This window comes from Macrobrachium nipponense, chromosome 27, assembly GCF_015104395.2.
Source record: "Macrobrachium nipponense isolate FS-2020 chromosome 27, ASM1510439v2, whole genome shotgun sequence".
Taxonomy (NCBI): Eukaryota; Metazoa; Arthropoda; class Malacostraca; order Decapoda; family Palaemonidae; genus Macrobrachium; species Macrobrachium nipponense.
The window spans coordinates 12232595-12257594 of NC_087216.1; positions in this window are offsets into that span (position 1 = coordinate 12232595).

A 25000-nucleotide genomic window follows, 5' to 3' on the forward strand; every position below is an offset into this window, starting at 1 on the left:
ACAGAACAGAGGACTGGCACAACAAACCAATGCACGAACAATACATGAGACAGACTAAAGAACTAGCCAGCGATGACACGTGGCAATGGCTACTGAGGGGAGAGCTCAAGAAGGAAACTGAAGGAATGATAACAGCGGCACAAGATCAGACCCTAAGAACTAGATATGTCCAAAGAACGATAGACGGGAATAATATCTCTCCCATATGTAGGAAGTGCAATACGAAAAATGAAACCATAAACCACATAGCAAGCGAATGCCCGGCACTTGCACAGAACAAGTACAGAAAGAGGCATGATTCAGTAGCAAAAGCCCTCCACTGGAGCCTGTGCAAGAAACACCAGCTACCTTGCAGTAATAAGTGGTACGAACACCAACCTGAGGGAATGATAGAAAACGATCAGGCAAAGATCCTCTGGGACTATGGTATCAGAACGGATAGGCTGATACGTGCAAACAGACCAGACATGACGTTGATTGACAAAAGCAAGAAGAAAGTATCACTCATTGATGTCGCAATACCATGGGACACCAGAGTTGAAGAGAAAGAAAGGGAAAAAATGGATAAGTATCAAGATCTGAAAATAGAAATAAGAAGGATATGGGATATGCCAGTGGAAATTGTACCCATAATCATAGGAGCACTAGGCACGATCCCAAGATCCCTGAAAAGGAATCTGGAAAAACTAGAGGCTGAAGTAGCTCCAGGACTCATACAGAAGAGTGTGATCCTAGAAACGGCGCACATAGTAAGAAAAGTGATGGACTCCTAAGGAGGCAGGATGCAACCCGGAACCCCACACTATAAATACCACCCAGTCGAATTAGAGGACTGTGATAGAGAGAGAGAAAAGAAAATAATAATAATATTAATTATTTCGTGAGTAATGCAGATCACCACCCGCTACATGTGAGTATACTTTCAAAAGGCAATTTACCAGTACTTATATTTTTATAATTTTTGTATACGTATGCAAGTTCTATTCATATGAATAAAGTTTTGAATGTGAATTTTGAATTTCAATTAGATCTGACGATAACACTGAAAATTCCCAGTGTCTGTTCTGTTTCCACAAACATCTAAATAATGTAAATATGGCCACAAAACCACACATAATAATTTTTTCGCTAAAAAGATTTATAGCAATATCACGGTAACTATATTTACGAATATCTATCAAAACTTAAAACGGAATACTGTTCATGGAATGAGAGACTTTGTTAGATTCTAAATTTGTACTCAAGAAAGAATAATTCATGTTCCATCTAATTTTAATAGTCAGTCATAAAGAAATTAAAAATTTTTGTAACCTGGATGATTTTCAGTAATATCATACCCTGAAAAAAAACTGGATTAGTATAAAATATGCTTCATAATCTTTTTAAAACGATAATATCGTCCTTCACAGCACAACAAACATCAAACAATACGTCAAAATAAAAATGAATATATCAAAACAATAAACAAAAACATGCTCCTTTTTATCAATATAAATCTGGGTGTTTATTTCGGATGTGATGCATCGCAAGTTCTAATTACGAAAAGAAACACTGTAAACAATAAAACAGTCCAAATGATTAAAGGAATACTTTCATTTAATTCGAATGTTTCACTTTCTTTCGTTCTAAATCGAAAACCAAGGGCAAAACGAGCCTTCCATTTCGAGAACGGACGAATATATATATTAAAAAAAAAAAACAATGTGACATTACACCAGCTGTAGTTGCTTTCGGCCTAATTGAACGCATCTTTTAACGATGGCGATATTTGACCTTTAGTTCGGGGAAAAACAACTCAAAAAAAAAAAAAAAAAAAATTGTTAGGTAGCGCCGGGACCGAAATGGATAAAAGACGACCATAAACAAACATGAAAAACCGGTTGACGCTGCTTTTGACATTTATTTTTTTCTGTGACTCCCAAAAACAGATGAGGCTCGAAAGGCCGGAGGTGATAGAAAGCATTCATCATCGTCACAACCATGTCATAAGTCGATATGTCACTAGATTAAAAAAAAAAATTACATAGCAATTACGGACTGATAAACAATGAAGAGCGCGCGATGGAACGTCATTTTAATCTACGACAACATTTACACCGGGAACGAAAAAAACGAACGCCAACAGCTTTCATCACCATTATTATTCCCGGAACAATTATTACGCGGTACGATTTGGGAACGTTCCATTTAATGTCTTAGTTCCTTTCTTAATCAAAGCACTGAACTTTGCGGCTGGCAGTGAGTCGACTGCTGTTAATCTCATTGAAGTTTAATGGAGGGGAAGGGAAGCACTACCTCATCTGAGAAACACCTTTCTACCGTGGATTTAAGGATATATATATATATATATATATATTATATATATATTATATATATATATATATATATATATATATATCATTAAACGTTCTCTTTTGAAAAGGTGGGCGCCGAGAGGTCACAGTATTCTGGTTTCTAAGCAAACTCGACGAATCATTCTCTACTGACAACTAAACAAATAACACCATTCTTGAAGTTACACTTCATTCCTTCTACTTCTTCCGAGGAAGATCGCTCGATACCGTCATCACGAGACAAAGGCATTCGAAGGAGTGCGTAAGTGTGAACGCCTTTTCAACTGCAAACACAAGTTCTCAGAGTCCTTAACATATTTCCTAAGAATTTAGACTGTTTAAAATAACTAAGAGTTATTCTTCAAATCCTTAAAGAATGTATTAGATAATTGAGTCTGAAAGTCGTCGAGATTTTCGAAAGCTTTTTGAAGAATTTTGTGCCAGAAAATAAGATTACTATGGCTGAGAGATATCGTTGTAAAGTGCCGTCTTAGGAATTACGAAATAATAATTACAGCTTACAAAATACATCTGAAAGGATAATAGACATTTTGTTTAACAATTCCATTAACCAAACTATAACTATCGTTTACAGATACCTGCCTACATAGCTCGTTTAAAACATAAAAGAACCGAAGATGACAATTATCTTTGTGAAGATTTTTCACGTTCCGTCTCAGAAAAGGAAATGACATATATGATTGCTGGGCTGCATCATTTCGAATCATTCCGTCGCAGAAGACAAAAACTATCATTATGGCTAAAAAATGTTTCTGCAGAACTCGGAAAATGAAAGTGAAATAATAATTCTTTCTTCAGACAGATACGGTTGTGAAGCCACTCCTCTTGAAAAACAAGTCCATGATTAAATAACCGTATATAAATCAAAGGATTAGTCCTCTTCCAAAAAAAAAAATAATAAATAAATAAATAAATAAATAAGGAAATCCAAGTAAGCAGCTCCATTAAAAAAAAATCAAATACGAAAAGAACTGGAAATAAGAATTTTTTTTTTTTTTTTATAATTCAGTTATACGATATCCAGGCGTCAATTGCAACATCAAAAACCTGAACATAACTCTTCTTCAGATTCGGCTTGTGGCTCTCAGCCCCTCGAGTGTCAATCTCTTCACCAGATAACCTCGAGAATTGTGTAATGGCGATAACAAAGTTATCGATATATATATATATATATATATATATATATATATATATATATATATATATATATATATATATATATATATATAGACAGATATTTTACATATATAAAAGTGACTGTTTATACATTATATACGTATACAATAACACACACGCATGTGTTGTTATTGTATATGTCGGCTTCAGAATGGTGGAATCATCAAGGTTCACGACAGCTGCTAGGCCCATACCCTTTTTGGTTATTCCATCTGAAGAGAGAGAAGAGAGAAGAGAGAGAGAGAGAGAGAGAGAGAGAGGAGAGAGAGACTGATTCTCTAACTATATATATATATAATATATATATAATATATATATATATATATATATATAGTATATATATATATATACACACACACATATGGCAGTGCACCTTAACAGTCTTACCGACAATCAATCAAGACGGTTTCCTTTCCTCTCCTCCCCCCCCCCCTCCTCCTCTCCTCCATATGCAAATGAAACCCACCCGGACATCTTAAATTCCTCACGACATCTATCGAGAGATGAAGATCCCGCAGCGCAACCTCCGGATACACACACGTATAGAGAGAGAGAGAGAGAGAGAGAGAGAGAGAGAGAGAGAGAGAGAGAGAGAGAGAGAGAGAGAGAACCTGTTGCTCCTGAGGGGGAAAAAAAAGAGGATTTAAAAGAAGACGTCCCAGAGACCGCCAGTCTCCTCCTCAGTCAGCATTTCGAGGGGAGATTCTGCCGCCACGATTTTGTAAGTGACCTAAAGCGGCCATTCTGAATTTAATCCTCGTCGATTACCTTATGGAGGGATTCCCTCAGTTCTCGCGGATTACCTCAAGCTGTATTCTACACAATCTGAGTTGACTTTCTAAGAGTAGTTCCCATCTTCGACATTCTAAATATCCTTTATTTATGACAGGTTCCCATCGGTGATGTTCTACATCACATGAATACTATATACTTTTCTAAGTTATCTCTCTGGTGTCAATTGAATACAATTTGGATTAACTTTTATCAACTGATCCAGTGTGGAAGCCTCAACTCATATTGTACTCGTAAACAAATATATTGAGTATTTAAATTAAAAAATATTATGCCGTGATAGCAACGGTAATTCGAAAGAATCCTTCGGCATTTCAAGCAAAAAAAAAAAGAAGAAGAAGAAGAAGAAGAAGAAGAAGAAGAAGAAGAAGAAGAAGAAGAAGAAGAAGAAGAAGAAGAAGAAGAAGCTTCATTGATAATTTTTACTCATGATGTGAGCGCACCTTGCTTTCCTCAGCAGTACCGTATGTCTGTTTCTGTCCAAATCAACGACCATCAAACCGAGGCGTATGGACCGTACGCCTAAACAAGATGAACGGCGGTAGTCGGCATACGTTATCAGGTTCACTTTTCGGTAGAAACGGGAACCTGGATTGGACTCAATTCCTTCAGTGGCGAGATAAATCAGGGCAAATAAAGAATGGGGTCACTGTAGCTTCTGCTTGGACAGAAATAAGGCATAGTATTTGATCTACATTCGTCAATCACAGACTACGACAAATAAAGTTTTTCTTCTGTTGAATGATATGACATTACATAAGATTACATATCAACAGCCATCAGAGATGACTAACCTAGTCAATAAAAGGCAAATGAAGTGAATACTAAGGAATGGCAACAGATATATACAAAAAAATTAAACAAAACAATAAACAGAAAATGGAACACATGAATATAAAGCGACAAAAGAATATACAGTAACTTGCAACACATGAAAGGAATACAGAGAAAGAATGTGAGGAGAGTGGCAACAAATATCAGTTACCTGACATTGCAATACCAAGTGGAAACATACATGAAAATAAAATCCCAAGAGAAATATATGTAAATAGGTAACAGAATATAGGGCAAGAGACAACATAAGAAAAAGAAAAAGGAACTGCCGTTAGCAAATTATCTGAACATATAAACGAATGTATGTAAGTGAACATCTATCTATTATATATATATATTATATATATATATATATATATATATATATATAATATATACATATACATATACATATATATATATATTATATATATACATACACATACTGATCCAATGTCAAAGTTAATTAAATCTACAATTCACGATAACGAAAGGGAATTCCTAGTGGTTTATAGGCAGGAGCATAAAAAACGTAACATGAGAATTTTTGTCTAAAAAGGCAAATAACTTTTCCAAAAAGGGAGGAAACCGGTTTCCAAGAATTCCATCGTTAGAGAGCTGAAGAAAAGTTAAATAAAAAAAAAGTAACATAAGTAGGAATAACAAAGGGAAGAAAGACAGCAAACGATACGACGGTTTCTCGTGAAAAAGAAAACCTTTTCGTGTGACGTCACGAGTCATGGAAAATGATCTTACTTTCAATGATTTCCTAGGTTTTATCTTTGGATGAATCATCTCCAAAAATCGACCGTTTCTCAATGTCTCTTAAGCGTTTACACACACACACAAACAAACGAGCGCGCGCGCACACAGAGAACTATTTCAACACCCATCAAGTAGTCATCATTAAATAGACAGTCATATATCAAGTGTCTAACGTGAATTCCGAGAGAGAGAGAGAGAGAGAGAGAGAGAGAGAGAGAGAGAGAGAGAGAGAGAGAGAGAGAGAGCGTTCTAACAAAACAGCATTCAAGGACATAGAATAAATACTACTTTTTAAAGGGTCGCCATAATTATTAATCACCTTTATTTGGAATATTAATCAGGTCTAAATATCACCCACAATGGCGGTAGTACACACCACAACACCTACAGCGCTGGCCATTAAAAAGGTCAGCAGTATTATTTATTTTCACTATTTTTAACTCTAACGGCAGTAACAGTGTACTGATCAAATAATCTGCCATATATAATTACCGTGTGCATCGTCACCATTGTTCGTTTAATGCCATTCCCGTGCTAGTAAAAAAAAAAATCACATTTCCTGTAAAATACCTTATTCTTATTCGAGAAAATGTTATCGAAAGAAACTTTATTTTACTTGAAAAACCGAATCTACTTTTTAACGCAATATCCTAGCATGTCATGCTCGTAATATTCTTCACAAAATATACACGCCACAGGAAATTAAACCGGAATAGACTTAACGTATATTTCACAAAAAGCCTCGCCTAGTGTGTTATTGTCATTACTTGGCTGATATTCAATTCTGTGTATGGTTTTAAGTTTTTAAGAGATAATGCTTCATCGGGAATTGAAAGAATTACATACCTATTACTATCAATCCTTTGGTGAGAATTATACAACAGAATTTTATGTTTACATTTTATATCGCATAAATGAAAAAAAAAAAAAAGGATAAATGGACCGCAAGTCTAATCGAAAAATATTACGGTCAGTCAAGTAAATGAATAATACCTCCAGATTACATTTTTGCACAAACCTAGTACAGGTTCCTTTTCCTTAAAATTACGTTCACTTCAGAAGTTTAAGCGAAGGCGCAATACGTTAATATCCTAATAATATTCTCCTTACATTTTAATACATTTGTATCCATTTGTTGTTTTACTAATATATATATATATATATATATATATATATATATATATATATATATATATATACATATATATATTAAGAAGTGGGGCTCTTCTTTCTGTATTTCCCTTTACATCGTCTTAATTCTTCCTAATGAACGCCGTATTCTTTGGAAGCTTCATTTTCAAGTCAATGGCCCTCTGTAGACTTGTTCCACATGAATGGGTGTCATCTTCTGAATATATAAAAATAACTAACCTGACTGCTCCTATTGCGACCGAGGGGAGAGAGAGAGAGAGAGAGAGAGAGAGAGAGAGAGAGAGAGAGAGAGACTTACTTTCTGTTACCCAAATGAAAGTAATTTCGTAAGAATTCCAACCACCGAACTACCGAGTAACTTTTTATAGGAGAGATTCTCACACACCCTAATTTTTGGTCGGTCAAACGGGATCAAAATCTACGGATGTTTCACGCCCAAGATGATGACCAACGACGACAACAGGAAGTTGATCCGAAACTTACGGCATGATCATTTCTTCGCCCATTACTGTCTTACTATTATAATGGAAAAAAATTTCACCAGATAAAATCTAAAGACATTTATGTTTCACTTTTTTCTGAACGGTTTCCTTACATTTTACAGGTCCTCGCTTCGCCCCCTTTACATAAACGACACCCGAAATTCAGCTCATACCTGAAGAAGACTATTACAGACAAAAATATATTATAAAGTTATACCATCAATAACATAAAGGATATTTTTCTAAGCGTCAGTAAAAAAAAAACAATCATTTAAGCCCGATTATACATACAGTCAAACTTACTGAATAAATCATTAATAATAATAATAATAATAATAATAATAATAATAATAATAATAATAATAATAATAATAATCTTTAGAACATAAACTCACAAAACGGCTAACCTCTATACATAAACAACATTTCTCTTGCTGTATTTTCCACTATATTATTCCAGTCATACACCAAAAATATTATTAAAAAGCGGTTAAATACTTTAAAAATTGAACATTCGTTACTAACCGTGCTCGCTATTCTTCACATTAATGGTTATTTGAAAAAAAAAAATTTAAAAATCTAAAAAACTAAAACTCTTGTATTAATGTAATGATTTCACACCCAATCAAATTAAAATCCCAAGAAGAAAGAGCAAAACGCGAAAACTTACGGATATTTTCCTTTTCTTTCCCTTCTAATCCATTACCGTTGCTTTCATGCCATTACCAGCTTATTCCCACTCATTGCTCACCCTCTAGTCTCACATTATTCGTTTACGCCAATCTGCGCAAATTCTGAGAAGAGTAATACGGATGAGCCTCCGTCCCTCTGATGTTCGTAACCCTTCGCTTTCCTAAAGTAACATCTCGCTTTTGATTTAAATGCCCTATTTAGCGTTTCATCTCGATTTAAATGCCATATTTAGCATTTCAGCTCGATTTAAATGCCCTGCTCATCGTTGAAGTTCAAGTCCTGCGTATCAAAACTATACACAGTCACTATCAAAACTATCTTTTCTAAAAGCGGCCAAGAAGGAATTATCAAATTATACATACATACATACACACCCCACTTTTCTTCCCCCATAAAAACTGTATCTTCAAGCTTAACAGTAACATTCTGTGCCATGTTTATAAACAGTTAGGCCTAGACACAGACAAACATTAAACCAAACGCTATAAAATCTAAGTTCTATAGTCCACATTCATTACTCTCCACTTCTGCGAAATACTCGGAGACAGAAATTACCTCGCCCGTTATACACACATTTATACAATATCTGCCTCATCACCTTGGAGGGGGTGCCTCAGTAAAGTGCCACCATAAAGTTTCTCAGGAAATATATTTGGAGGGTTGCTAGTCTCAGGTACTGCTCACAGATGTGACGACAGCTTGACATTTTCAGAGGTAACCTGTTATGATGGTATAACGAGCAACGCGATGAATATATATGCATAAGGAAAAACTTAAGCAAACCTTAGTATCAGCCCATTACATAGCCAAGTGCAATGGAAGCTTTTCGAACATGAATAATAACACGACCGGAAATTAGAAGGAACTTGTAAAATAATAAATAAATAAATAAATAAATAAACCACGTTAAGTACTTCGATCTTTACAACAACAACAACAAAACAGATGGTTCCTTTATTTCGGAACTGCTTCTGCCCCAAACCTTTCTCTCGTCATCCCCTGAGTCATAACATTTAATTATTATGGATAAAACACGTGATATCTCTCCTCTCTCTCTCTCTCTCTCTCTCTCTCTCTCTCTCTCTCTCAATTAAAAATGTCTCTCAATGTATGCAATAACATATCCTCTTGCCTTAATCTGTCTTTAACAACTCTCTCTCTCTCTCTCTCTCTCTCTCTCTCTCTCTCTCTCTCTCTCTCTTTAATGCAATTCCATTAATCAAGAATAACATGTTATTGCCGCATGAAACCCCTTGGCTTTAATAACATGAGTGTTACTGATATTCTCCAGCCGAGGCTACTAGCGTACAACAATGCAGTATAACTTCATAAAGAGAGCAAACATCGCTTATCGACTACGCGTTACGAAGATATTTACTTTCAAAACACACTGCAAAGAATGTTTACACCAATCAATGCAAATTGGCAACGATCACGTTATATATTCACACCAATCGGTCAGGGGCGCCTTTGTCAAGTCATAATAAATAAGTCATAATAAATCAGTCGCACTAAATTGTCTCCTGTCATATAACCCCCAAGAGCAATACTAAGCAATCTTGAAGCAATCCTGCGTAACAATGAGGAATTGCTACACATCAGTCATCAAACTTCAACGAATCACCATGACACAAATTTGAACTCTGATATGGAGATTAACAGTAGAACTGCTTACTTGTACTATTTTCATTTAACAATAGGTAGTCACTTTGACTTGGCTATAAATTTTCAACTATCTACAAATAGCATCCCTATATGGCAGTCAACCGCTCGATCTTACTTAGTTACCATCTAACCAGGCTACTTTGGAAACAATTCCTTAGATAATTAACTAATCCTTACTTGAAATATTATAAAATCCTTCTATAATCTATTACAATTAATTATATTGAAATATTTATCCTTATTATTATTATTATTATTATTATTATTATTATTATTATTATTATTATTATTATTCAGAATATGATGTTCATTCGAAAGAAATAGGTGTGAGAGTGTATACAAATATATATTAAAATATATATGTATATATTTATAACCATGCACACACGCACAGATATACATAGTATAAATGAATATACATACATTCATACGTACATATACATTCGCACAGTGTAAGGGTTTATATGTAGAATTGGGAAATACAAAATGATGAGATCATTCAACAGAAAAAGATAAAATATACAATATTGTTAAATAAACATAGATGTAAGTAAAATATTAAAATACATATATCCTTATGATACCTAACCAAACCACTTGGGGAAACAGATACCTTATGATAACCAACCAATCAACTTGAAAAAGAGGTATAATTTCTCAACCAACATCCACACAACTAATTAATATTATATAATGAGTATGAATCCTCACATTCTTGGATCCTGCCAGAGCAGCAAGAGGCAGCAGCCAGCATTCGGGCTCCTAACAGCCCCGTTAGGAGCTAATCTGAACCTGATCAAATAATAAAGGAAAGTAAAGTAGTTTCAAAGAAGTTACTACGACTATAATAACGGCACGAGTCGAAAAAGTTTCAATGGCGCTGGGAAACACTCTTGATTCTGTTTCTTTTTTCTTCCTCTTCCTTTTTTTAACAGAAGAAACTTTTCAATTTTTTTACGGAAAATAGCTTCTCCTTTACGAGGAAAAGCGCGCGTGTATATATATATATATAATATATATATATATATATAGATATAATAGATATATATATATATATATATATATAAGGAGAAGCGAGAGAGATAGAGATATAGAGAGAGAGAGAGAGAGAGAGAGAGAGAGAGAGAGAGAGAGAGAAGAGAGAGAGAGAGAGAGAGCGTAGTATGAAATATAGGAGAGATACGTATGATATATACATATATATATATATATATATATATAATTTTTTTTTCTTCCGTTAAAAGCAATTGCTTTAGTGGCATCAATAAGTTTCTTGCAGGTATCTTCATACCGACGAAGTTTTTCCGATTCTCGTTCGTCAATTTCTGGTGAAAAATACGCAGACTTCCTTCTTCCATTTATTGAATTTTGTCACGACAGCTGTTTCGCCTTATGGCATTATCAAGTGACTACTGACTTACAATCTCTGACCTTTCGGCCTATTTATTTTCATCGTGTGGGAGGTATGACCTTGAGGTATGGGTACTGGTTAGTCTAGGGATTAACAGCTTAAGGGCGATGTTTTGGATACAAAGAACATAAGGACATATGTAGTGTGACAATAAGAGTGAAAGTTTAAACAGTGGTTACATAAATATTAAAAATACAATGCCATGTGCTAGAGTTTCCTTAAATGTATGTTTAAAATTTAATATGTTACATGTTGGTTTTAGATGAAAATTACAAATTACATACAGGAATATAAAAATGAATAATAGAAATCTAAATACAGGATAAAATATATGTATATATTTATAGCATGCATAAAGGTACAAGAGATAATTTCTGTTTATACATAAATGTGTATGATTTAAATTTGAGTGTGTGTGTGTGTGTGTGTGTGTGTCCCCAAATGGTCTACGTTGGTTAACGGCTGCTGATTCGTGTTGGGTCGGGGTCTCAGCGACCTGAGCAGGATGTTACTTGTCTTTCGCTGACGCTGGGTCTTCTCATGTCTTCCAAGGGGCGCGATGTTCTCGGTGGATTGGGGTGCGCTGTCTGGTCCCTGTTGGCTTGCGTATTCCTTCTCCTGCTGGAGGGGAGTATATGGTCCGATTCTTGTTGGACGTTCAAGGTCGGCTTCTGAATAGCGATGCTCACCGCTTCCGTTATTAAGAGGCGACCGTAGTTGTCTTCTCTGTGCACGACCTGGGTGCCTTCTATGAGCTCTTGTAGAGATGGCTTCCTGTCGTGAACATCTATGTAATGTTGATGGATGGCCCCTTGATTTCTATGAGCCAGCAGACGTCTCCGAAGGGTCGTTGTAGTGTGCCCGATGTAGTTTTGGCTGTGAGGTTTACACACCTCCTCTGGACAAGTAAATTTGTAAACTACATTCGTGCACATCTCCTTCGGTCCCCCCGGAGCGGTGCTGTTCTTCATTATTAAGGCTGTTACAAGGTTGGGTTTACTATATATCCTGAGACTTATTTTATGGTAAGGGGCTTTTGGGGTTACGCCTCTGTTTATTATCCCGCGTAGTGTGCAGCAATCCTCCTTGTATGAAGACCCATAATGTACACGATGGTAAATAATCAAGTTCTCCTCGTTTTTCGTCATCGTGTTGGGTTGGTAAAATTCGTCCATTTTCTTTTTTATTGCTGCTTCGATAATTTGATCTGCATAGCCGTTGTTTGTCAGCAGTTGGCGAATTCGATCGAGTTCGTTATGTGTGTCTCTCCATGATGTGTGAAGGCTCTGTTGACACACGCACTCACGACAGAGAGAGAGAATGAAATCCTACGCCCATATAAATTTTAAAGAAATCAGACCATTAATTACCTGCTTATCAACATTATCATCACTGGCATTATCATTATAATAATAAACAGCGAACATATAAACAGACGCTTAAAATAGTGGAAAAAAAAAACGTTCATTAGAGGTTGCTTTGGCTATCCTAATATCATAGCAAAGAGTAAAGACTAACAAAAAGCAAGAACTGGAACTGGACACATGTCAAGATGAACAAGTTGATTACAGATAAACTGATTAAACTGATGACAGAGCATGACGATTTTTTTTTTTTTTTTTTTACAAATGAAGACGGAAGATCAAGAAAATGGAAGCATGCCATGCGCAACCAAAAAAGCAAAGACCCGACCTACAGAACATCGAAAATCCTTGCCAATCAATATCGTACAATTTCCTCGATCGATTTTCAATGTCACGCATCCGCTTCCGGTAGTGAACGGGGAAGATATTGACTCATTATAGATAATTATGTTACTCTAGTTACATTTCTAACAAAGCCACTTACGATAATAGCGCAAAGGTAATGGTTAATGATGAAAAAAAAAATGTTTTCTAAGTTTTTTACAGAACAGATTATCCACTGGAAATGTTATGCATACATTTGTTGGTAGTAAACGAAGCAGAAGTCGACTTATTATAAAAAATTTAAAAATTCAGTTACTTTAGCTGTTTTTCTAACAGCCACCAATGATAAAAGTGTACGGTTAACGGTTAATGATAAGGACTTTTTTTTATTTATTTATTAGAGGACAGAATTTAAATTAGAAAGAGGTGGATTTTGAGGAAAGCATAAACACCAGTTACTGCCAAACTCATCCTTTAGCAGGAAAAATAAAGAATGAAACTGGGTCACAATAAACTTATAGTTTTAAAAACACACGGTAGTCAATGTGTCATAAACTATAGTTTCCTAAAAAAATAAATTCTTAAATAAAAATATCTTATGGTACTCAGCGTGTCATAAACTACAGAAGTTTCCAAAAAAAAAAAAAAAAATCATAATCTATAGGAGTTTCACACAAAAAATTAAAAATACCTTATGGTACTCAGTGTAAACTACATAAGTTTCATAACATAAATCTAAAAATAACTGATGGTACTCAGTGTCATAAACTACAGAAGTTTCATAAAAAATATATATATAAAAATACCTCATGGTACTCAGTATCTCATAAACCATTAAACTTGCAAGGAAAAAAATTAAAAATATCGTATAGTACTCAGTGTGTCGTCTACTATAGAAGTTATGCAAAAAAACTTTAATAACTTATGGTAAATAACTTATGGCATTCAGTGTGTCATAAACTATAAAAGTTTCAAAAAAAATAAAAAATAACTTATGGCACTAAGTGTGTCATAATATAAAAATAACTTATGGCACTCAATATGTCATAAACTGTAAAAGCTTCTTGGAAAAAAAAAAAATCTTACTGAATGCGTAACCAAATCTCCCAATACCACAACGCTTCACGCTTACTAACAGCACCTTTCCCAACGTAGTCACTTCCCTACGACCTTAACAAGAATTGATCAAATGACGAGGAAGCCAACGCAAAGAAAACGATCGGACCAACGCAAAGAAAACGATCCGACGAAGAACCGAAGTATACTAGAGCCTCAGCCCAAAAGCTAATAAAACCACTGTTGACTCTGACATCAAAAACCAAACTTTCGACAGGGAAGAAAATCACATCCCCGACAGAAGAAATGAAGAAGAAAAACACCGAGAAGGAGATGTCATTAAAAAAGTTTCTGCTGACACACATACACCAGGAAACTTTTTTTTTTAAGGGTTTTGATTTCCTCAGACACGTATCTGACTCTTGTGGCTGAAATACATTTCCCGCATGTGTGTATGATATTATATATATTGTAGGACCTTACCTAACATAACACACACACACACACACACACACACACACATATATATATATATATATATATATATATATGTGTGTGTGTGTGTGTGTGAAGTGTGAGTGTGTGTCAATTTAACTACACACACACACACACACACACACAACACACACCCACCATATATATATATATATATATATATATACACACACACACATTTATATACTGGATGCAACGTTACACCCTTTATCATTAAAAACTGATACGTGACATAGAAATAGAGTGCACATTGCCACGAGGAATATGAAACAACGGAGTGCAAGATCTTTCACCTTCACTCTAAGACATTCTTAAGCAAACCATGTTTGGTTTTATAGTTCTCTAGCATAAATGGGAATACTAATGGATTACTACGACGACTGTGGTCGTGGTGGTGGTGGTGGTGGGGGTTGTCGGGGTGGGGGAGGGGGTTGAGCCTATGTGCGTGGTCACGCAGAGTTGGGTGTGGTGAGGATGAGCGGTCGAAAAGTGGCCACTCAGTAGGGGGCCCCAATTTTTTAACCACTTTCAACGTTGGAACTTACATAGTTAAGATAATATTCGCAGATTTAGACAAGGCTGAAAACGTTCATATATATTACTTAATACTGGAAACACTTAGAATCAAAAAAATCTACTCAATGAAATGAATGATACAGCAATCATCATGTTCTCTCCAGACTAAATCGTGGGAATATAATACGTTCGCAAAGTGGTGTTTTCACGAAAGGAGGAACTGCATGTCAAATGAAATAGTCACTGGATATGCAGGCGTTGGGAGCTCTTCCTTCGGTGAATTTAATTTTGTAAGATCTTAACTGACCTGGTTTCAGGAATTGTTTGAAAGTCTTGCCTGCTGCAGGCAAGGGTCAGAGAGAGAGAGAGAGAGAGAGGAGAGAGAGATGAGATGAGAGAGATGACGAGAGAGAGAGGAGAGAGATAGAGAGAGAGTTCAGAAAAGCTAAAAGACAAAGAACAGAAGGTGATAATAAGAACAAAGAATAAACACAAAAATATTGAGAGAGAGAGAGAAGACGAGTGAAGACGAGAGAGAGAGAGGAGACAGAGAGAGATGAGAAGCCCAAAAAAAGGTGACACAAAGAACAGAAGGTGATAATAAGAATAAAGAATACACAAAAATAATTGAGAGAAGAGAGGAGAGAGAGAGAAAGAGAAGGGAGAGAACAGTTAGTTAGAGAGAGGCAGACCCAGTAGGTGAGAGAGAGAGAGAGAGAGGAGAGAGCAAGTCCTTTCTCCTAAACAGGACAAAGCGAAATAAAATACTAAACAGAACAAAGGGAAACCAAAACAAAATTTCGCTCAACGGCACAAAGCAAAACAAAAACCATTTTTTCTACAGATAACAAAGCGAAAAAAAAAACTACAAAAAACATTACTTTGTAAAACACTAAAATGAGAATACTGAAAATCTACTTTTCCCTTCACGAACAGGGAAGAAAGCGACATTCAAGTATGTTGATTTTCTTTTTTTGGTAACATAAAACGGACGTAAACGTTAGCCCAGCATCAACATGTACTGAAACTGAACGCGCCACTCCCAAAGCATATCTGTCGATAACTTCCACCCTATCGAAAATGGAATTAAAAAAAAAAAAAAAAAAATCAAGAAACATTTATTGATAGTCCTATTAATTTTAAAATTTAGATCTTATTTTACTAGTTATAAGTCAAAGACCTCCTCCTCCTCCCAAAGTATATCTATCGATAACTTCCAGCCAATCAAAAATGGAATTTGAAAAAAAAAATCACGAAACATTTATTGATAATCCTACTAATTTATTATTTCATTACTGGTTATAAGTCAGTGCCCTCCTCCCAAAGCATATCTATCGATAACTTCCGCCCAATCAAAAATGGAATTCGAAAAAAAAATTACTAAACATTTGTTGATAATCCTATTAATTTAAAAATTTCTATTTTTTTTCTTAATGGCTATAAGTCGAAGGCCTCCAGCTGTTTTTAAAGCATGATTTTCAGTTAAGTCCCGTTCTCCCGTGACAGCACCTTCTGTGTTTTTGAGAGAGAGGAGAGCCCAGCCCCCAACCCCCCCACCACCCCCCCCCCCCCCCCCACCCCCCCCCCCCCCCACCCACCCACAAAGAGCTACTCAGCTGTTAGACGCTTTCTGCTCATCACTAACAATAAACACATGCCAGTTAACGTTTTTCTTGAGTCGCGTGTGGATCATCATCATCATCATCATCATCATCATCATCATAATAATTATTATTATTATTATTATTTTGTTCTAATAGGTCCACAATAATAAAAAGGTTGCGAGTTCGTTTATAATTGAAATTATACACGAACTCGCAACATCTTTATTATTGTGGACCTCTTAGAACATTACATATACTCTCGCAATACAGAGTTTTTCCCAACTACAATTATTATTATTATTATTATTATTATTATTATTATTATATTCTACTTTTTAGGTGCTTTCTGCATTGTATCAAACGCTAACTCCATGACTATAAAAGCTGAAACTTGATATCAAAGGATATATTTCATTATACTGTTCCTACACAAGAGATACAACAATTAAGACTTGCCAGGCTAAGCAGCAAAATGACTGATAAAAAACGAGGAACAAATTAAAAATAAATCATAATACTACAATATTGTCATCATGAAACGACCAATAAGCAGATGTGACAACTTTCAGGAGAAAAATAAAAAAACACGGATGGACGAAAAAATAATAGACAAAACAGACAAAATTCACTTCCAAAAATGACACTAAGAAAAAAACCTCCGGAACTTTTCACAGAAGCCCAATTTAATTAAGTTTTCCCCCGGTGTACAAACTTTCCGATGCAAGGGAGCTTTTTAGGGCAAGCAGGAGATTATAAGTCACAGAAGAAGAGCTCGCGCATGACAGATGATGCTTTTTTTATACCCCCTCCCTAACCGCGCCCCCCCCCCCCCCCCCCCACAACCTCATCCACCAGACACCATCCCCACCAACATCATACCCCTCAAAACTCGGGCACTAAAACGTTGTTGTTTATGAAGTATTTAGAACCCCACTTTGATTCAGATACGCAATTTCCAGCAGCTAAATGTTACAGCAACCACGAGGAAGTCATGTTCATATGTCAGCACTAACAAAAGATATTGACTATCAGTGTATGCAAAGATACGAAATAACCTACCATGAAATGTTCAATAAAGTTATCTTGTAAGAAAGGAAATTAATGTACTTACGAAAGAAAATTAAACATCTCATAAAACAAGAGAACACTGTACTTACAAAATGTGGACACTATACTAAGTTTTCATAAGAAATAAAATTTCATAAAAACTGAAAGGTAATATTTCTCTTTATATATGAAAAGGAGGGAATAAGTTGCTTCATATAACAAGACTAACAGTACACAAAATGGGCATAATTCATTTGACAAAAATTAATTTAAATAATAAGATATGACAACACAAGTTTATATAAAAAGGGAACCAATCAACTTCATATATAAGAGATAAACAGACTCGAAAAGATAATATGTAAGTAAATGAAAACGGATTAAATTCTACATTTACAAAAATGTGAATTGAACCATTTTTATACAGGACAAAAAAACACGTCGTCTTCTAAACAGGAAACTATCCTGCATCGACGTATTCACGCAGGAGATAAAATGGAAAAATTGAGGACTGTTGTGCTCTGTTTGCCCAGGGACTGACTGAGACACGACAAAAACACCGAGGCACTCACAACGAATTTTAACTTCAGACGACAATTTACACAGAAATAAAATGAGGAAAAAGAATATGGAAATATCCACTCAAATTCTTACTCGAAAAAAAATTTAGAGACTAATAAAAAATATATATTAGGAGTAAATATGCGTTATGATAAAAAGGCCTCAAATACATTAATAAAAAAAAAGGTTTAAAAGCGCATAATAACAATCATAACTCAGAAATCGTATGAATAAACACAACTACCATTAAAAACCTAGGAAAGAAGACGTGAAAATCCACCTTGAAATATAAGTGCAATATAAAAAAAAATGAAATAAAAACTGAAAAAAAAAAAGTTTAAAAGCCCGTAATAACAATCACAACTCAGAAATCATATGAATAAACATAACAACCATTAAAGACCTTGGAAAGAAGACGTGAAAACCCACCTTAAAACATAAGTGCAATATAAAAAATGAAATAATAAAAAAAAACAGGACTCGAGCAAAGAAAGCCATTACCGAGCGATCCTTTCTCTGGCTGACAGAAAGGCGAGATCCTCTGGAGAAATAAAGTGAGAAACCGAACGTGTTAAAACATGTTCTCCCGGGGACTATTTCAATGGGGGTAACGCTCGACTGCTCAGAATATCAATGCTCCCTGTAACTTATGAATAAATGCTCAGGTGTGGAGGTGTCCAATGGCAAACACGAACGAATACAACACACACATACATGTACATACACAAAAATCTATATGTATGTATGTAGATATACATTGTAGATATATATATATATGTGTGTGTGTGTGTGTGTGTGTGTGTAAGAGCATCACGAAAATTTGGAACGTGATGAATATATAAAGGCAGAAACCACGAAGGAAAGTGAAACAATGTAATATATATATATATAATATATATATATATATATAATATATATATATATATAGAGAGAGAGAGAGAGATGAGAGAGAGAGAGAGAAGAGAGAGAGAGAGAGCATGCAAGGACGTCAAAGAAAATAAGTTGTTCTACAAGGACGTAGAGGCAGAAAGAGTAACGAACAAATGTATTTATGACTAAAGGATGCAAATGGAGATAGGCTGTCTGAAGAAGAGAATGCAGTCTTGTGTTGTCTGAGTGGGCATTTTCAGTTGCTGTTGATGACGTTATGTGGTATGGAGGTCAAATTGTGGCTGAGTGGCTGACCAAAGTGTGTAAGGTACGTCTGCATGTGGGAAAGAATTTCAAGAAATGGATGAAAGAAATAACTTTTTACCAGTGTCTGGGTAAAGGTAATAGTATAGAGGGTAAGAGTACTAGGACACAGTCTTTCTAACAGTAAGAGATATGCTGTATAAGTTCATGTTAAATAGAGGTGAGTGGTGAAGGGTGTGAATGAGGGTTCGATAAGCTACTGATGAGCCTTCAGTGTAAGGTGTATGAAGCAGCAAATCTCAGAATCTAGACTTGATCTATAAAACATAACATAACATAGCCTTATATCGCATGTCTTATAGCAAATAGCACATTTTATGAAGAGATTCCTAAAAAAAAAATTTCAAAATAGCGAACCTCCTTGTTTTGCCCTATTACAATAAACTTACATTATCTGGAATACTGTAAATGTTTAGAGTTACTTCAATCTTAAAGAACAATACCTCAAAAAGTATCGATAAAAAATCTACCTAAACAAAACTGTGAATTCATTTTTGAAATTCCGTGTGGACAACGTAATAATAAAATGTCAGAGAAATTGAAGCATGTTTATCAAAAAGAATAAAACAACAAAGGTATTACGTCAGAACAGGTCATATATTCCACTTGTTTTTCCGTAAATACAAATAGTTTTAATCATGAAATAGAATGGACTAACGCCAAGGGAATTGTAGCTTCAGGACTTTGTAAACAGTAACAAACACAATCGTCCATAAAGAGAAATTCTAATAACTTGTTAAACACCAGTTCAAGCCTATATAGATTCGACTAATTTTTGTAAACAATATTTTAAAGTATTTGGGTTTTAACTAGTATGGTTGTCTTTTGTGCATCATCATGAGTTCACGTTGCAAGCGAACTGCTTTCTCCATCACTTCGTTATAAGGAAGTGTGACCAATAACATTAAACGCGTGAGGAAAATCTTCTGATTTCTTTTTCCTTCCAAACTCTGCACTTACACACACACAAATATATATATAATATATAAATATATATTAATATTATATATATATATATATTATATATATATATATTATATATATATATCATGTAGTATGTATGTATGTAAGTGTGTGTGTGTATGTAAATAAATTCTTCTGTTAAAACTGGTTACGTCTCAAGTATAAAAGGCCCATTAAAACATTAGTTTAAAATTAAGGACTATTTCGGTGGACTTACTTCCACCCTTATCATAGAAAGTTAATGAGTAATGTAGCATTATAACGTTAGCGACATATCAATTATCAAGCTTAAAAAAAATCTAGTAAGATAAAGAGAAAACAAACGGAATTCCTCGTCCGATATCAAAATGCCATTGAGATTAAAAGACGTGATCTAATTAAAACTTGCATCATCCAAAAGTCCTTACCGGGAACTTTTCTGTGAGAAAAAATGTTTTACCATACCTTTACGTTGTAATGAGGAAGAAATTGGCACTTTGAGGCCATGCCCTACTAAAGCAAACTTTACCAGATTGTTTATTACGCATGTATGTATGTATGTATGTATGTATGTATGTATGTATGTATGTATGATGTATGTATGTATTATTGTTAATGTAGTATGTTATGTATTATAATATATATATATATATATTTATATATATATTATTAATATATATATTATATTATATATAACAATAAATACAGAGAGAGAGAGAGAGAGGAGAGAGAGAGAGAGAGAGAGAGAGAGAGAAAGTAATGGAAATTAAGAAGTGGAAAAATAGGTTATATTTAGGCTGTTGCTTTACCGACGTACATTTTGTAGATTACGAGTAAAGTGAATAATATAATTATATATATGGTTCATGCTGCAGATGAAGATTGGCACTGGATAAGTGGCATCGATCAGTTTTCATCTATATTTCCAGCTTCTGTTAAAGTTCTCTCTCTCTCTCTATCTCTCTCTCTCTCTCTCTCTCTCTCTCTCTCTCTCTCAAAAACATTCACCAACCTCTTCACCCCACCCCCCATCCCATCATCTCCTTCGCCACCAAAATGAATAAAGTCCACACGACTGTAAATACTCCCTCCCACACACACACACACTTTCATTTCTCAAAAGAATCATTTCCGAAGCAATTTCAGCGTCCTTATCACCAGAGATTTGCTTGCGAGCTGCTACTTGCAATGCCGTGTATCTGAATAACATAACTCCGTCCCTTTCATCTTTTGCAGGGGGCAGAAAAAGCGTATTTTTTTGTCGCCAGAATTAAATGCCTGGAATATTTCCGGCCTTAATTAAGAATTAACAGCCCTTTCAACTCCGCTTCGCACGGTGAGGCTGATACCTACTTTCTACTTTCCAGTGCTACTCTGGTTGATGTTAGATTGTATTTATGTAGTATGTGTGGTTTTCCTTTCGCTTACTCCTGGAGTAAGCCTACAAACTGCTTTGTTGTTGTTGATATTGTTGGGGAGGGGGGGAGGGGGGGGGGGGTATGAAAGGTCTGTGGAAGAACCTAAAAAGTCTGAAAAAAGATGTTTCGTGTTGACTGAAAGATACAGGAATTTTAAGATATAGGATATATATGATTTATTCATATATTGGAATGAAAATCCAAAAACATTAATAATGTACATGTTAAACATTATAGAACAATTATTTCTAATAAAACAGTGTACTTATTTTAATTTTCGTTGGTGAAACAACTCGCTATCTAACTAGATTTTAGCACGCGCCTCGAGTAAGCTGGAAGTCCGATCATGCCTTATTTTACTTGCAGAAGCGTGGTGTCCATGACCATAGTTGCTGTCACGTTAGTTACTGAAGTCAATCAATCTATCAGTAAATATTATTTTGTAATTCATGCGAGTGGTTTTCTTTCTTAAATTTCATAAGTGTAGCGTCCACGACCAATAAAGTAGTCACGTTAGCCTACTGAAATCAATCATCTAATCAATCAATAATGTAATCAGTCATCAACGGCAGCTGCCGGAAAAGTGGGGTTAAACCCCGATAGAAAGGCAGAGGCTTCCGAGTCTGTTATAAAATGGAATAAAGTACATCTCATGTCTTTGCAGTGCAGTTATTGTAATCTAACATCAGTAATAAATTTCTATGACCGTTCCTTCCTTCGCTAGAATACATACTTCTGTTGTCTTGTGCAATTCTAAATAACTTACTTATAAATAAATACGTAACGCATTCTAGTAAAATATGCAAGGTGTGAATTGAATACACATTTTACTTGGTGATATTGCACAGCCTTCTATTAACAAATTTATAAACTTATATATGTATGTATGTATAAATGTGTACAAACCTGTGCATGTATGCTTGGTAAAAAAATATATATATATTTTAAGAATGAATTTTAATTTAACAAAAAGATCCAGGAACCGAACGACAGCGTAGGGGTTAAAAGCTGCATTTTAACATCGGAGTCTGAAAAACGTTTTAAAAACTAGTTTAACATCAGAGTCTGCAAAACATATTTTAAAAACTGTAGTTTAACATCAGAATCTGCAAAGGATGTTTGAAAAACGGTAGTTTAACATCAAAGTCTGCAAAACATTTCTAAAAAACTGTAGTTTAACACCAGAGCCTGCAAAACATGTTTAAAAACTGTAGTTTAACATCAGAGTCTGCAAAATATGTTGTTTAGAAAACTAGCTTAACACATGTTTAAAAAACAGCAGTTTAACATGCGATTCTGCAAAACATTTTGTTTATCAATCTAAGTGTCTAATATTCATGCATAAATACAAACCCAGTGAAATAATATTACAGAGCAACAAAATACTGTTAAAACAGTATCTAAACGGAACGTTTTCATTCCACTATTTACATAAATAAAATTTGTAAATGGGTACTAACATCTGTGACCAACAGAAGGAGGATGGGCTAGCAACCTCACCTGCGGAGACTTTCTGATTGATGGGTAGGCTGCTCCCTTCTGACGATACCCACCTCCAACGTCGGCACCTTATTCGGGAATAATAATGATATCCAATGCCACTACTTTCTTTTTCGTTACCTACTTTTCTTCTTGTCTTGAAAGCAATTACAATGCACTTATCACAATTAACAAGAACTGTCAGAGATCCGTCAGTCTTGACAAAAAGCAAAATTGTTACGGGAAATGCACATCACAGACATGGATTTCGTATATTTGAATATACGAGATACCTGTCATGTATTTCGTATATTTAAATATAAGAGAATACACACACAAAGAGCTTTAACTTTGAGGATGTGAAAAGGAGTTGGAAACTGGAATGGTATTGTCGTCAAATATAAATGCTACAAGTTCATTAGCAATATATGGTAAACTCCTTATGTAAAAAGTATGCCATAACTCTATATGTGTGTGTAAACAATACACTTTTATATTATTTATATATATATATATATATATATATATATATATATATATATATTAATATATACATACCACACTTATTATTTTTATGTCTTGAACCCTAAACACAGAATAAAGCACATATACAGCTTTGACAGTAAATACACAAAATAGCCTCACACTTAACAGTTCTCATGATCATGACCAATGGCAATGTATTGAAACCCTGCTATCAGTCTGGAGTCATTTTCGAGCCTTTTACACGCAATATAAGTCATGAGTTATGCATTTCACAACGTCCCTACGAATTACATACCTCAATCCTGCCTGGGGCAATAAATTACCCAAATGTCCACTTTCCAAAGTAAGTGTACGAACTCATTTCAATGATTCGATATCATCGATAGTACTCCGATGGAATTCTACATTTTTTTATAAATTTTATTTTCATCAGCAGGTTATGAAGTCTGCATACTATGCACGGGGTTTATAAGGATTTAGTTAGGTAATTGTTTCGACCAAACTAGCAAACAAAACGGTAAAATTGTGATAAAAAGCAAACCACAAAAAAAAAAAAAAAAATAAATAAATCTAAGCTCACATTCAACATTGCATGACATCTATTCGCAGATGTCAGATGAATTCTCGCATTCCCAATTCACTTACTATAAATTCCTAGTATAAAATGCCTTTTTTCGGAGAATTCCAATTAAATCTTTATTTTCATACTTTGTTTGATATCAATCATGACAGATGATATTATGCTTGTTTGTTTGTATAGTGTTTTTACGTTGAATGGAACCAGCGGTTATTCAGCACCGGGACCAACGGCTTTACGTGACTTCCGAACCACGTCGAGAGTGAACTTCTATCACCAGAAATACACATCTCTCACCCCTCAGTGGAATGTCCAAGAATCGAACTCGCTGCCACCGATGTGGCACGCCAACACCATATCGACCACGCCACTGAGGCGCTGTACTTTTATGAAATGTTGATGGAAGCTGTATCCCACCAAAAAATCCTTACTACTCACAATTGTTACAACAAAAGTCGTTCTCGACTATTTACCTTCGAATCGCAATTTAAATATCTTTCATTCTAAGTCGTTTAGATATCCAAAACACTCTTCCCAAATACTGAAAGAGTCGCTCGCAGGTCTTGAAATAAAGACGAAAGCTCAGTGTCTACGATCTTTCCTTTCACCTATTGAGATGGCTTTGTCTGTCCGT